This window comes from Ursus americanus, chromosome 3, assembly GCF_024610735.1.
Source record: "Ursus americanus isolate L20-20 chromosome 3, mUrsAme1.1.p, whole genome shotgun sequence".
NCBI classification, from domain to species: Eukaryota; Metazoa; Chordata; class Mammalia; order Carnivora; family Ursidae; genus Ursus; species Ursus americanus.
The window spans coordinates 38,943,986-38,959,947 of NC_142129.1; the positions used below are offsets into that span (position 1 = coordinate 38,943,986).

The 15,962-nt window shown below is 39.0% G+C and overlaps 1 long non-coding RNA gene and 1 pseudogene across 1 annotated transcript in view; one reads left to right on the forward strand and one right to left on the reverse strand.

Moving 5' to 3' along the window:
- The window catches only part of LOC123789061 (uncharacterized), a 1,398,020-nt gene that overhangs the window by 1,129,793 nt on the left and 252,265 nt on the right, over positions 1-15,962 (reverse strand). The gene's annotated exons all lie outside the window — the stretch shown is intronic.
- On the forward strand, positions 7,529-7,607 carry LOC123789684 (small nucleolar RNA SNORD116; annotated as a pseudogene).

The window sequence follows — 15,962 nt, forward strand, 5'->3', positions numbered from 1 at the left end:
CCCATTACTTATGAGGGCACCCATGGGTCCAGTCATCCACTAATAGACAAACTAATAACAGGCAGATTGGCTTGTTTTTTAACTCAAGAGAGAAAGAGGACTAGCATAGGATATGGAGAACCTGAAAGTCCAAAACGAGAAGCTTCTGTCCAGGGAGGAGGGTAAGGAGTCGGAGACTCAGGACCTGGGGAAGAGGGAGAAGTGGCAGAGGCACTAATGCAAACTTCACCTGCTTGTAACTGGCTGGAGGAGAGTCTATCAGACACCATCTCAGAGGCGATGACGGTGTCTCTCTGAGGCAGTCAGGGTGCCCCAAGCTGCGCAGTCAGAGAGCAGAAAACACACTCACAGCTGTGAAACGGTACTGTTTCAGATCTCAACCAATGCAAAACCCAAGACGCCACTTAAAATATTTACTTGGAAGTCTGGGCTCAAACAAAAGGAATGCCAAGAACACTGTCATAAAGTCAATCACTGCAGAATAACGACTATTGTGGAAGGGAAAAAATAGTTTCGAAGTTGTTTTGAAACCACAAAACACTACATTGAAGGTTACAATACAGTGTATTTATTGCCAAGGGAACTTTCCCCCACTGGAATAATAGGATTGGGCAAAATACAATGTTAAAACACACACACACAGAAATTACACAGTTGAACTACCACATACACTTTAATTATTTTAGGGCTGTGGGCCATTGCAGGTAAGCTAAATGCCTCCAGCCTTTTGAAAGCACCTCTTCCCTATGCTTTGCCAGCCCCTCCAAGAGATTTCTTGTCAGTCTTTGTGCCCCGTGTGTATCTCCAGCTGGCTTTCCAATTTCTTGAAACTATTTGGAAGAAACCATTACATCTTTTCATATTGAAAATTTTAATTGGCATAAACAAAATTATCATATGATTTCAACACCTCCTCTTTCCATGGTGCTCCTTCCAAAACTATTTAACTAATTATCCGTTTAAGGACTTGGCCCAAACGCAAACACAGCTTCTTTGTTGAAACAATTTCTCACCTTTTAAAAAGATACTCTGGCAGGAGGGGCTTAGTTTTTATTTTATTTGTATTAGTTATCTTTTCCCTGTGGGTAATACTTTTGGAGTCAAATCCAGTCCTGTGTATCTATCAGATTGAATCCAGGGTCCCCATCATTCCAGGCAGGACTGGCTTCATGGGACATGGGACCTGTGCAGTCACACATGGCCCCATGCTCAGAACTGCCCTGCGCTTGGTTTAATGCTCTGCTGTCACTATCTGAAAATTCCTAATTTTTGAGCAGGGGCCCTGCATTTTTCATTCTTTATTGGAACCTGAAAATTATATACCTGGCCTCAGGTAACACCATAACTAATCCCAGCCATAACTCCCTGCTCCATGGTCTATCTCAGTAGGCCACAATGGAATTCCTACCAGGAATCTGGCCAGATCCTGAAGATATTCAGCTTCCTAGAGAGACATTTTTCAGAACGTTACTACAGATTTGCTTCTTAGCTGGAGCCAACGTTCAAAAGACCAGGTAAGTAACAGGATGAGGATAAAGAAGTATGCATAGGGAGGAATCTCAGAAAGTGCTTTGTGAGGTGGTTTTTTTTTTTTAAGTGGGACACAGCATCTTGACAGTTTCTAAACAACAGGCCTGAATTAAGCTAGTACTATATCATTGTTGGATATCCCAAAGGAAACATGACCCTCCTATCCCTGAGCACTTGGATAAAAAAGGGAAACCTCCATTGGTTATACACACACACACACACACACACACACACACACACACACACACAAATAAATAGTAGGCCTGAATTCTAAATACCACTCTCTATGAATGTATACTATAGTCACTACTGAAAGAGCAAATAAACAATTTCAACTTAATGAACATAGCTTAAAAAGTAGAAGAGATTTTCGAAATCACATAGATCAACCTTTTCGATTTTCTATTTTACCAGCAACATCAAGATAAAGAAGTCCAAAGGCTCACATACGGTTAGGAGTTCAACAGTGAAGGAAGTCTGGTCCCCAGCCCAGGGTGCTGTCAAGGACACCACTCACCCTCTGAAAAACTAAGTGCCCTGCACATACCTGACAGAAGCACAGTTGTGATGTTGCCAAGGATGGGCCAGGACATCATCCACACCTATGTACAAAGTCTCCCCCTACAGAGAGCACCCAAGAAGAGCTGGTCATACTACGTGAACACCAATGCCAGATTCCGCCCCCCTGGCCTGGAGAATGGTGTTTGCTGTGGGTCTACATTGCTGTAAGGGGGAGCAGGGGTTGACAGTTATAAAGCATATTTGTCAAAGTATTTTTTTCATAGGAAGTGTATATTGTGGCTCTCACTGTATATAATCCTATATTTTAGACTTGTTTAAATATCGCTGGTTCTGAATAATGGTCCTGTCTTTATTTGTAAGTAAATGTGGCATATGATGCCCCCCAAACACATTTTTCTTTTCCAGACCCTTTTCATTTTATTATTGATTTTTAAGGGGAGGGGGTATCCTTTGGCTATAGGTAAAATTTAAGACAGTAGAAAGAGTTCAGTTCTGGTTTTGTTGTGAAGTTAGAGCTCCCTCCAGTGATCTCTCTGGCTGACTGAACTTAAAAAAAAAAAAAAAAACTTTCCTTTGCAACTGTTCTTCGATGCACACAAACAAATCTAAGCTTTAGCCTTTTCAGTGCAGATTTTTTTCCCTTCTAAAAATTAAACTCAGCCGGTAAATACATGCATATTGACTTCTCCTAAAATCTTAACTATCCATAGTCATTTATCCTCCAATATGGAACATTTGGAGGGTAGAATCAATCAAATAAGACGTGGTCAAGGAACTTTCATTTCGGCAGAGACAGTGTCCATGCATTGTCATTACATATAAACTTTTCTGACTCTGCAGGTGAGAGATCACTTTCACAGTTATTAGCAAACAGAACCTGGATAGGATAAGTGCCTACCATTCACCCTGGAATTGTTATTTATATTTCGGAGGCTTTTCAAATGAACTGAAATAACTTTTTAGATTTATCACAGCCACCTCTAGCATTCCTCCTATACACCACCTTCAATTTACCGGCTCCTACAAGCCAAGCATGACACCGTATCAGTGATGCCACATAACTCGATCAACCACAGGGAGCACCTAAAGGGAGACATGAATAATTCATGAAACTAACTGAGGGCCAAGCAGATATTAAATCACTTTTGACTGTGAGAAAACTAGTTATGATTTTTGTGATTTATTTAGTTACTTATTTATTTAATTCCTCTGAATACCACATTAGGTACTCCTTTGCTCCATATCACAGAATCACAGCCAAGGTAATTGGTAAGATGCTCTCTCAACCACACATTTGCTTATTTTCTCCCCTCCCTCCTCTCGTTCCTTCCTCCTCTTATCACTCCTATTTTATATTTCTCTTCCTTTCCTTTCCCCCTCCTAAAGGTTTCATTGAGGCTCATAGCTTTAGAGCTGCTAACTTACATTAAAGATAATCTGATACAATCCCTTCTGATTTTATGGAAGAGAAATTGAAGAAGGTCGAGAAGCTTGGCCAGTCACACCAGTTTTCTCTTCCTTCCTCCTTTCTTTGCAGCAAGGTCTTAAGCCCCCAATAGGTTCAGCGAAAACCCTGGGCGTTTCTGATACAGCTGGCCCATGGCTCACCCCAGTCCATGTCTATGGTTTGGGTAAACAGTCAAGAATACGCATGCAACAATGAAACTAGAGATCGTAGAAATAGTTTTTTGTGTAAAGAGATTTTAGAAAATTAAGAATCTAGGGAAATTACATGAGCATGCAATATTTCAGAACTATCGAGGGCGCCTGGGTGGCTCAGTCAGTTAAGTGTCTGCCTTCAGCTCAGGTCATGATCTCAGGGTCCTGGGATCAAGTTCTACCCACATCGGGCTCCTTGCTCAGAGGGGAGCCTGCTTCTCCCTCTCCCTCACCCTCTGCTGCTCACCTAGCTTGTGCTCTCTTGCTGTCAATTAAATAAATAAAACCTTAAAAAAAAAAGAACTATAGAATCTGGTATTTTAAGTTTTCTTCTCCTGAAAAATGCCTCGCTTTTGCCCCTTCAAACAAACCTAAACAAAATAACTTGATTTGACATCCCTTTTCTTGACAATGATGGTAATACCGTTGCATTTTATTTCTCTTTATACATTTTACCTTACTAAGTCTTCTCACCTAGTGTTCCACTCCAGGTAACTAGAACACGATCTCCTTGAACTCATGGACTCATGCAACAAAGGGCAGAATGTAAGGAAGCAATGGAGACCTCAGAGTGACGCTTGACATTTCATGCCACCATCAGCTCAGGGTTATTGCACAGCTGAGTTCTATATTCATAACGATGTTTATGCAGTTTAAAGGAGATATCAAATTTAGCGCTTGGGGAAAAAAGGTTATCAAGGTATAGACAGTTAAAGCAAATTGCCTAGCCAAGAACAACTGTTGCAGGCTCTACAGCAAGCACAGGTGTCCTTGTCACTGTTGCCCACTGCCTGCAAGTCCAGCAGGAGAAATAAATCTAAGGAGAGTGCCTGCTGTTTAACCTGAGCTGCAAAGTTTCCTTTAGAGAAGTCCACCTACATGGGTCAAGATGTTCGGTGAGAGAAGGTGTCGGGAACATCCAGGCATCTTGCTAACTTGGATAGGTTTGCCGGATGTAAGCTATTCTAGTGAGAAAGTAATTGAAACTTACAGCGAGCAGAAAGTTCACTGTGTAGAGAAACAAAGCAATGCCAGTTACCCATACATTGCAAACAATCTCCTCAGCAACAGAATAGCTTCTATGACAAAGGCAAATCAAACCTCTTACCCTGATGCGGGGATCTCAGATTCTAGGAAGCATGCACATTGCTTGAAAAGCTTGCTAGAGTGCAGATTCCGAGATGGCCTCCTCCAACCCTCTTTCAGTAGCTACAGTTATCTTTCTTTTAATCTGGAATTTGAGGTGATTCTGATGGGTACCATGCTTTGAGAAACAATATGTAAACTACGTCAGTAAAATATAAAGTATGCATTCAGTCCAGGAGAAGGGTTGACGACTACTGTGTTACTTTCAGTGACTTCCTTTGCCACAGTAAGAGGATTGACGCAGCTCTCTTCCTGCCTCTGCACTAGGGAATCACCTAGGCTTTCTGAGCAGCATCAGCGACCTCATCATTTAAGATGTGCTTTGCAGGGGCGCCTGGGTAGCGCAGTCGTTAAAGCGTCTGCCTTCGGCTCAGGGTGTGATCCCGGCATATCGGGATCGAGTCCCACATTGGGCTCCTCCGCTATGAGCCTGCTTCTTCCTCCCCCACTCCCCCTGCTGTGTTCCCTCTCTCGCTGGCTGTCTCTCTGTCACATAAATAAATAAAATCTTTAAAAAAAAAAAAAAAGATGTGCTTTGCAGAGTACACAAGGTTACAGGGAAGATTTTTTTTTTTTAATAATGATTTTTTATTATATTATGTTAGTCACCATACAGTACATCCCCGGTTTTCGATGTAAGGCTCGATGATCCATTAGTTGTGTATAACACCCAGTGCACCACGCAATATGTGCCCTCCTTACTACCCATCACTGGTCTATCCCATTCCCCCACCCCCCTCCCCTCTGTAGCCCTCAGTTTGTTTCTCAGAGTCCATAGTCTCTCATGTTTCATTCCCCCTTCTGATTACCCCCCCTTTCTTTATCCCTTTCTTCCCCTACTGATCATTCTAGTTCTTATGTTCCATAGATGAGAGAAATCATATGATAGTTGTCTTTCTCTGCTTGACTTATTTCACTAAGCATTATCTCCTCCAGTGCCGTCCATGTTGTAGCAAATGTTGAGAACTCATTCTTTCTGATTGCTGAGTAATATTCCATTGTATATATGGACCACAACTTCTTAATCCAGTCATCTGTTGCAGGGCATCTCGGCTCCTTCCACGATTTAGCTATTGTGGACATTGCTGCTATGAACATTGGGGTGCATATGGCCCTTCTCTTCACTACGTCTGTATCTTTGGGGTAAACACCCAGTAGTGCAATGGCTGGATCATAGGGTAGCTCAATTTTTAACTTTTTAAGGGACCTCCACACTGTTTTCCAGAGTGGCTGTACCAACTTGCATTCCCACCAACAATGTAGGAGGGATCCCCTTTCTCCACATCCTCTCCAACAGTTGTTGTTTCTTGCCTTGTCTATTTTTGCCATTCTAACTGGCATAAGGTGGTATCTCAGTGTGGTTTTGATTTGATTTTCCTTGATGGCTAATGATTTTGAACATTTTTTCATGTGTCTGTTAGCCATTTGTATGTCTTCATTGGAAAAGTGTCTGTTCATATCTTCTGCCCATTTTTTGATTTGTTTATTTGTTTCTCGTGTATTGAGTTTGAGAAGTTCTTTGTAGAACTTGGATGCCAGTCCTTTATCTGTAGTGTCATTTGCAAATATCTTCTCCCATTCCGTGGGCTGCCTCTTAGTTTTTCTGACTGTTTCCTTGGCTGTGCAGAAACTTTTAATCTTGATGAAGTCCCATAAATTCATTTTATCTTTTGTTTCTCTTGCCTTTGGGGATGTATCATGAAAAAGGTTGCTTTGGCCGATGTCGTAGAGGTTGCTGCCTATGTTCTCCTCTAGAATTTTGATGAAGCCACTCCCAAACTATTAGAAGTTATAGAGCAATTCAGTAACGTGGCGGGATACAAAATCAATGCTCAGAAATCAGTTGCATTTTTGTACATGAATAACGAGAACGAAGAAAGAGAAATTAGGGAATCCATCCCATTTACAATAGCACCAAAAACCATACGTTACCTTGGAATTAACTTAACCAGAGACGTAAAGGACCTTTATTCTAGAAACTATAAATCACTCTTAAGACATTGAGGAAGGCATAAAACGATGGAAAGATATTCCATGCTCATGGATCGGAAGAATTAACATAGTTAAAATGTCCATGCTACCCAGAGCAATCTACACTTTCAATGCTATCCCGATCAAAAGACCGAGAACGTTTTTCAAAGAACTGGAACAAATAGTCCTTAAATTTGTATGGAACCAGAAAAGACCCCGAATCTCCAAGGAACTGCTGAAAAGGAAAAACAAAGCTGGGGGCATCACAATGCCGGATTTCGAGCTGTACTACAAAGCTGTGATCACAAAGACAGCATGGTACTGGCACAAAAATAGACACATAGACCAATGGAACAGAATAGAGAGCCCAGAAATGGACCCTCAGCTCTTTGGGCAACTAATATTTGATAAAGCAGGAAAAAACATCTGGTGGGAAAAAGACAGTCTCTTCAATAAATGGTGCTGAGAAAATTGGACAGCTACATGCAAAAGAATGAAACTTGACCACTGTCTCACACCATACACAAAAATAAACTCCAAATGGATGAAAGACCTCGATGTGAGACAGGGAAGATTTTTTAAATACCTGTAACACCGAAGTGAAGTGTTTACTTTGCTAGGGCATGAAATGTTAAGCAAATTTTCCAGCATCGCTTACCATGTCCAGATACATACCTGAACTCAGAATTACCATGTCTCCTGATTGACAAGGACTCCCACATACGCATTCCTTGGAAATCGGAACAAAATGAGCAAAAACAAAAAGAATTACAATGTCTTTTCTCCTTTACTTGATTATTGAAAATGACTGAAGTCAACGCCTCGAAAAGGGTATGAACCCCTGGTATGAACGCCTCGAGGAAGATGTACAAAAGTTACAAACAGCATCAATAATAATAAAAAAATAGCCTTGCAAAACTGAACTTAGTCCCTCAGTGCGAGAAAGCACTACTGCTAAATTTGCCCTACTTTTTCTAAGTGGTTTAAGTTAACTTGAAAATGGAGTCCACGTTCTTCATCAAGATAAGCCAAAATCATAAGAGCGGGCATGCTGACCTAGTAACGATGAGAGGGCCTTAGACTGGGACAAAGAAATGCCAAGTGCACCAAATCAAAGCTCTGAGTCATCTTAATACCTCAATCCCCTCATCCCATAAAATGGGGATTAACAATGTTTTCCTCCCCTCGAGGGTTGTTTAAAAGGGATAACTAACAAAGTAAATGGCTGCAAATTATTTTGCAGGCCTGCTGTGTTCCTGCCAAATAGGAAAATTTTGATTTAAAAGCTCGGATCTTTAGAAGCTCCAAAATATTACAAAGCAAGTCACATTTCATGGCTAATTTAAAACATCAGGGGTTCACACAAGTTGCTTATAATGATATTTTCCAATTCCCATGTTATTTGATGATTTATACAGCTTCAACTTTTACAGTTGAATCCAGCCATTCCTATCTGGCCATGATTCTCTTTTATCAATACTACCGGCTCACATAACTGTCTATATCTTTGGGGGATTAAGCACTATTTTTTATCTGGACCTGGAAAGAGTAAATTCAGAGACGATAAGAAATTTCTGGTTGCAAGTCCAATGTGTTATTTATTTATATCAGGAAAAGAGCTGTTATATACAGGTTTAGGAAGACTTTTTAAAGCACTGATAAAATCTTTGTGGGTCAAATGCAATGGCACTGAAAATATTTTAATACCTTAAAGCTCTTATGAGTTGAACTAAACTTTCAGTAAAAGAGTCTGATTTTCCTTCTGGATTTTTGGCCTTCAAAGACAAAAACCAAGCCAAGCAAACTAAAATGACCCAAAAAAACCTAATTGCACCAAATCTTTAAATCACAAATATTAAGGTAAACAATATTCATACACTTCAAGGGAACCAGAAGAATCAGAAACTGCATGGAGGTAGTATAAAGGGTAATCAGGGTTTGCCAAAAGTAACTTTTTCTAAGAATTGGCTAGGGCATTAGATAAAAATACAAATTCCCAGACTCCACTCTAGTCTTCCTGAATGAGAATCTTGAGAAAAAAAAAAAAAAAAAAAAAAACCCTGGAAATCTGAATTTTCAGCAAGTACCTAAGATTCTTCTACATAAGTTGTTGGTGGACCAGCAACATCAGCATCACCTAAAACTTGCTAGAAATGCAGAATATCAGCTTCCACTCCAGACCTACTGAATCAAGCCCTGTAATTTAACAAGCTCCCCAAGGTATGTGTATATACATAGAAGTGTGAGAAGCACTGCCCCAGATGATTCCTACATTCTAACGAGCTTGGGAAACAAGCGTAATGGAATGAGTTAGATGATTTAGGTTTGGGTCAAGCCCTGGCTCTGCCACTAAACTCTGAGCTTCCCCCTTACAAATGCCAGGGAGTAAAAAAGAGATTATTTTAACTACGATGAGCCATCAAAGAAGTTCTTCTTTCAAGAAAAGAGAGAGGAAAGACTAGCTAGACAAGAACTGTTACCAAACAGTTGTTGAGGACCTACCATGGGGTAGGTAGGTGCCAGGTGCCAGCCTGCACAGAATAAAGTGTGCACACACACTCAGGTGTGCCTGTAAGCCTGGTGCAATCTCAACGAGGTCAGTGCACTGGACCAATGGCAATTTCCTGGTTGTGAGATGGTGCCAGTTATGCAAGGTGTGGATTAGAGACAGTGAGTGCAAGGTATACAGGGCCACTCTGCTTTATTTCCTCCAAGTGCACGGGAGCCTACAGCTCTATTAAAAAGTTAGCGGAAAACAAAAGAAAACTCCAAGCCCAACGAGGATCCTCAATTTGTGTTTGAGAAATCTAAGGCCTGGAAGTGTAAGTAACATTTCCAAATGTCCTTACTAATAAAATGGGTGATTTTTTTTCAAAACAGTAGCCTATGGTGGATGGTGCATCAGAGAAGAAATTCGCAGACTGGACTGCACCTCTGTGACTTCTATATTATGCTATGGAGTATAAATGTCATTGCTTGTATCCTATTCGTTAATGCAGGCACTACTGAATCTAGGTACATTAATTCAACATAAAACAGAGAGAAAAGAAAGGGGAAAATAAACCTCTACATTATAAAAACTATTAGATCTACTATCAGGGAACAGGAAACAAAGTGTTTTCTTTTGTTTTAAGATTTTATTTATTTGAGAGAGAGAGCAAGAGAGAGAGCATGAGCAGGAGAAGGGGCAGAGGGAGAGGGAGAAGCAGGCTCCGCGCTGAGCAGGGAGTCTGACACAGGGCTTGATCCCAGGTCCCTGAGATCATGAGCTGAGTTGAAGGCAGACGCTTAACCGACTGGGCCACCCAGGCACCCCAGGAAACCATGTGTTTAAAAAAAAATAAATAACTCATTTTTAAATTTCAACCTCTTTCTTTCTTTCACACCTTAAAGTGGAACTATTTTGCTTCTTAAGAGGAACAAGTACTATATACCTACTCCAAAGTGTAAATCAAAGTCAACAGAAAATCTTCTCATCTTGGAAGCACTTTTTCTTAAATGTTATTTTTAAAAATATTTCCGATGAAATTTGTTTAGTATAAAGAAAGAGAAAGAGAGAAAGGAAAGAAGGAAGGAAGGATAAAAGGAAAGAAAGACAAGAGGAAAGAAGGAAGAAAAAAGGCTAATAAAAGAAGTGAACCATTACTAAACCATTGTTTAGTAAGGGCTAAATAATACACAGGACTCCATCATTTTTTTAAAAAAAATGAGCACAGAACAAAAATAAGAAATTCATAAACAACAAGTCAATAGAGTTTTCTTTTAAATGTCCCTCCCCACCCCCCTCAGAGCACCTGGGTGGCTCAGTCTTTAAGTCTGTCTTCGGCTCAGGGTGTGATCCCGCCGTTATGGGATCGAGCCCCACATCAGGCTCCTCCGCTGGGAGCCTGCTTCTTCCTCTCCCACTCCCCCTGCCTGTGTTCCCTCTCTCACTGGCTGTCTCTCTCTGTCAAATAAATAAACAAAATCTTTTAAATAAATAAATAAATAAATAAATAAATAAATAAATAAATAAAGTCACCCCCCCCCCAATATGTGGATACACATTCTTTACCTATCAAATTGGAAAATACATAGTTAAAAATTGTAAGTTCTGCTAAAGATGTGGCAAGATAAAGCTATCCTGTACTTACTAGTGGAAATGGAATGGGCATAGCCTTTCTGGAATACCCTGGATAGTATGCCTCCAAAAGTACAAAGACTTCTATGAGAGGACATTCATCATGTCATCTACTAGTCAAAAATTAGAAATAATATTAATGTCCAACAAGTATCCATTAAGTTATAAAACATCATAATAGGATGAAAAGTCATTCAAAAAATATATTTGAGTAATATTTATTGACCTGGAAAGTGATGATTATGTTAGAAATAAATATTTTAAAATACTAAGAATGGTGATTTCTGGAAGGTGAATTATTTTCATAAACAATGGATTTTCTAGATTTTTCTCAATAAAAATGCTTTAATTTAAAGATTAAGAATGGATGGCTGGAGGTCCACATTGGAAAAGAAAGGGGAGGGGCCTGCCTCTCTCTGTGATTTCCATTTTCCCCACTAAGTTAGGTAACCATGGGCAGAAAAGGAAATAAAGAAGGTCAAGAAAAGTTCAAAGGTTGGAAAAAGGGCTAGAGGTGTGTCTCTGGCCAGGATTTCTCGAGGACAATGAGGTATGGCCAGTACGGAAACCAGGACTGTCAGTCATGTGAGCTCTGCCTGCCCAGCCCCTTTGTGATCACCTTTGGTTAAGAGTAAAAAATGAGGTATTTCCCATTCATCAGTGGACTCATCCATGTCCACGCTTTTCTGTGTTTTTCCCCCCTAAGTTTCTTATTAAAAGTTTGTATGTAAAAGTTCCACCTTGTTTTGCCTTGTTTTCCTCATCTTGGTCAGGCTAGACGAAGAGCAGTTACACCTGTGGGAGGCCAATGAGACAGTGGTTTCAGCTGACATCTGCTTGGGACCAGGAAGGGCACTTGGAGACGGGGAATACTGAAGAGGTTAGCTAGCTGCAGCTGCAGAAGTTGCTCCCTTCTCCTTTTGGACTTGGCTTCTAGTTTATACCCAAAATAAGCTAGACTCTCACAGCAACTTACAATGTCACAATAATACTGAAATGAGGGTGTCTTTAAATATGACATCAAAGGAGTTCTTGAACAAATATGGACATTTAAGCACCAAAATTCTGTTTACTTCTTACATTTTTACAAGACAAATGTCTGGAGTCTGTGTACATACAAGCATGTATGTGTGCAGGGTATCTGTGTGTGCTCAATGGTGAGACTTCTTCCCTCCAAAGGAGCATAAAACAGAACGGACTCCAGCTCTAATAAAAATTTGAACCTCTTCTTGTACATAAAAATTCCTTTGTAGCAAACAGACCAGTCAGCTCAGGGAGAAGAAAACGACAAATATAGGCAGGTGGTTAAAATGTAGCCCAACCCACGGTAACAATCAGGACAGGCACCTTCCTCTTCCTTGTGAAACGGTAATGTCGGACGCTGCTCTTGCTCGGAGTCCTTCAGGGAATTGGCAACACACATGAATTTCCATATACTATACATGCACACAGGAAATGACTAACAGCTGTTGAATAAAACCACAAAGCTGAATACTTTAGGGTAGTAAAGAATATGGGGTGGGGAGGATAAAAACAGGGAGGGGAAGCATCTCATAGTCATAACTGCTCTTATTTCTGTACAAATCGTTTATAGAAGGTGCTCTATTTTGATTTCTGATGAAAAAATCAAGATGTAAATAAAGCCAAGTCATGCAACGGTAGTCAAATTTTGTCTGAGAACGTTCAATACTTTTGAAAAGTCAGCCCACGGAGGTGAAACTCAAATCATTTACTGGATCAAACAAGTTAACAGAGAGGTAGTAAGTGGGGTTTCATAAATTAACAAAATAATACTGGACTTCTGAAAGTCTCTTCTTCCAGCTCGCCATTTGATTTTCATAGATTTCCTCTCTTTACACTCGAAAATATCCATCATCATAGAAAGCTTACATAGACTTGATATACAAGTGGCTTCCCTTTGCTGAGTGCCAACAGCTGCAAATTTCTATATGTATATAGTCTTAGAGTTTATGTGAAAGAACATGCTTACATGCATCTCTTACTTCAGTAAAAAGCCTCTACATTTTACTGTTAAGACAAGCTGACTGTTACTTCTTGGGAAAGGATTTCTTCAGCATTAAAATATAGCTTCTTTCCTCCTTGATTTAGCAACACAATCACCCATCGACTCCTGAAGTCCTCATTCAAAATCAATAATGTTGATCTAGGGTGAGTGTTCATCTCGGGTGACCATATAATGTATTGGACAAACTGCAACACTTTTGATAGTAAATGGAACCACTCAATAGACGGGTAAACCTGGATGCCTGGTCACCCTAGTCCCGTCCCAAACTCAATAGCTGCTTTTGGGTGCATTTACCATATTGCAATCACTCTAGAACAGAATAAGATACAATTTATTTTTCCTACAATGTAAAAAAAAAATATTTTAAGGCCAAAAATACAGAAAGGCAGAATGACAATAATGTAAATGATTATAAGGTGATAGCAGGAAAAATATTCATTACCACCCACTCTCTCTGGGTTTGCTCCTTTCTGGCTCAGAGACCCTTTCTGCTGGTATTTTCTGCCCCTGTCATGCTCCTGCCAGGCTGCAGGCTACACACAATAGAGCATTAAGCAAGTTACAATACCAGCAGCAAAGGCCTTATGAGGTGATTATTTCAAATACAAATGGGATGCAAAATCCGTCACAGAGCCACTGTGGAGAACATGATTCCCCTAGAAAAAATGAGAATTTGCCTTTACATCTGTTTGCAGTTTCAGTACTGGAGAAACCAAATCTCAGAATATTTTATCGTTCTTCCCTTCTTTTCCCTTGATATCTGCTCCTGCTACTCACACATACTCTTGCATATCTTGAAGCACTGGCATTCCCACTCTGATTCGTCTTCCCCTTTGCCACTCTTAGAAGATTTACCTCTAAAACTCGCTGATTCACATTTACATTCTTAAAAGGTACTAAGTTGAAAAGAAACTAGCTCATTTTCTGCCTTTTTTCATTCTGATACCTGATTTTCCCATGGACATTCAGTATACATCCAGAGACATCAATCTGGGTGATTTTTCAGAAAGATATATTAATCCTGAGAAAAGAAGCCACCATCTATTCTGAATTTGCCATATTTCTGGTAATGGAGAGGGAAAATAAATAAGTTTCTACTTCCAGAGCAAAAGAAAGGAATAAGATGAGAAAGGGAATTAGAATCCCACTCTATATATGTGGCCCTCTGTCACCAAGTAGCTCTTAAAAGGATGTTGCTCTAAGCCAAAGCATTATTTTTTTTAATGTACAACTTCATCTAGGTATGACATACACAAGTTCACTGCTCAATGCATTTTCACAAACGGAACACACCTGTAGAGCCAAACCACAGATCAAGAAATAGGACAGTAATAGCACCCTACCCTATCTCCATGACCCACCTAATCAGTACACTTCCTTCCCCAAAGGTAACAATTACTTTAACTTCCATCACCATTGATTAGTACTACTTACTTCAGGACTTCATTATATGATAATGAAAACTCTTTTTGCATCTGGATGTGTTTAGTTAATGTCAGGTTTTCAAGGTTTATTCCTGTTGTTTCATTAAGCAGTAGTCGTTCATTCTCCCTGATGATTGGTATTTCCTTGTATGATTATATCACAATTTATTTATCCATTCTACTGTTGATGGACATTTAGGTTGTTTTCAATTTGGGGCCATGACCAAGAATTGTAATACAAATCTTCCTAAATAAGTCTTTTGGTGTTTATATATTGGATGCAAGAATAGAATTGCTACTCAAATGGTATTTACATTCTGCCAAGCAATTTTTCAAAGGACTTGTATTACTTTAGTGCATAAGAGTTCCCATTGCTCTACATTCTCATCAACATTAGTACTGCCTGTCTTTTAAATTTCAACCATTCATTGATTACTAATGAGATTGAAGTACCTTTTCATATGTTTATAACAACTGGAGTATTCTCTTTGTGAAATGTTTGTTCAAATTTTTTTTTTCCTTTTTTCTACTTGGTTGTCTTTCATTTTCTTATTTATTTGTAAGAATTCTTTGTATATTCTAACTCATACGTGATTTGTGCTTTGTGTTTTTGAGATGCTATTAATGTTATAAAATATTCTCTAAAATTTTCCTCTAGATGTCTTACGGTTTTTATTTTACATTTAACTGGAATTTGGCTGTATCCATTACGTGAGATAGAAAGTAAATATTCATTTCCTTCATATGGATGTCCAATTTATTGAATTTACGATTTCTAGAAAAACTCATACTTTTCTCCCTACATTCAGTGTCACCGCTGTCATAAAATAAATGACTATATGCATGTGGCTCTATCTTTAGTATATGAATATAAGGCTCTCTGGTTTTGATATTTATGCATCCCAAAGTTTGTGTATGTCTTATAAGTTAATACAAAATATCTTCTCATTCTCTTGTAGTTTTGTTTTGCTTTTACAAATAGTTTTTTATTTACTCATAGTTTTGGGTTTTTTTTACTCATAGTTTTATTCTTCTTAAAAAGTGTGTTGCTTGCTCCAAACATTTGGAAATAGTCTAATTATTTTGTAATTGAGTCTCAGCTTTAATGCTAATATCAAAGGAAACAGTCTCTATGATTTTAACTAGTTTAAAATGTATTAATGTACTGAAACTTTCTTAATATCCCGGCATTAATCTGATACCAATTTAGTTATAAATTGTTCCTTTTTGTGTGTCTACATGTTATAATTTTTCCTAACACTTGGTTTTCAATATTTGTTTCAACATTTCCTTTTATTTAAGGTGTATTTCTTTCAAATAGCTTATAAATGTGTTTTATCTTTCATCCAGTCTAACAATTTTCTTTTAACGGGAAAATTTATATTTTTACATTTAATGCAATAACTTCTATACTTGAGTTTAAATCTATCATCTTGCTTTTTATTTCTAGTTTTCCCCACATATTCTATCTTCCCTTCTTTCTTCTTGAAGCAATGGATAACAGGTTATACATTCTTTCACTTGCAGTGATAATATTAGAGATCCGTAATTTATTAGAATTGAA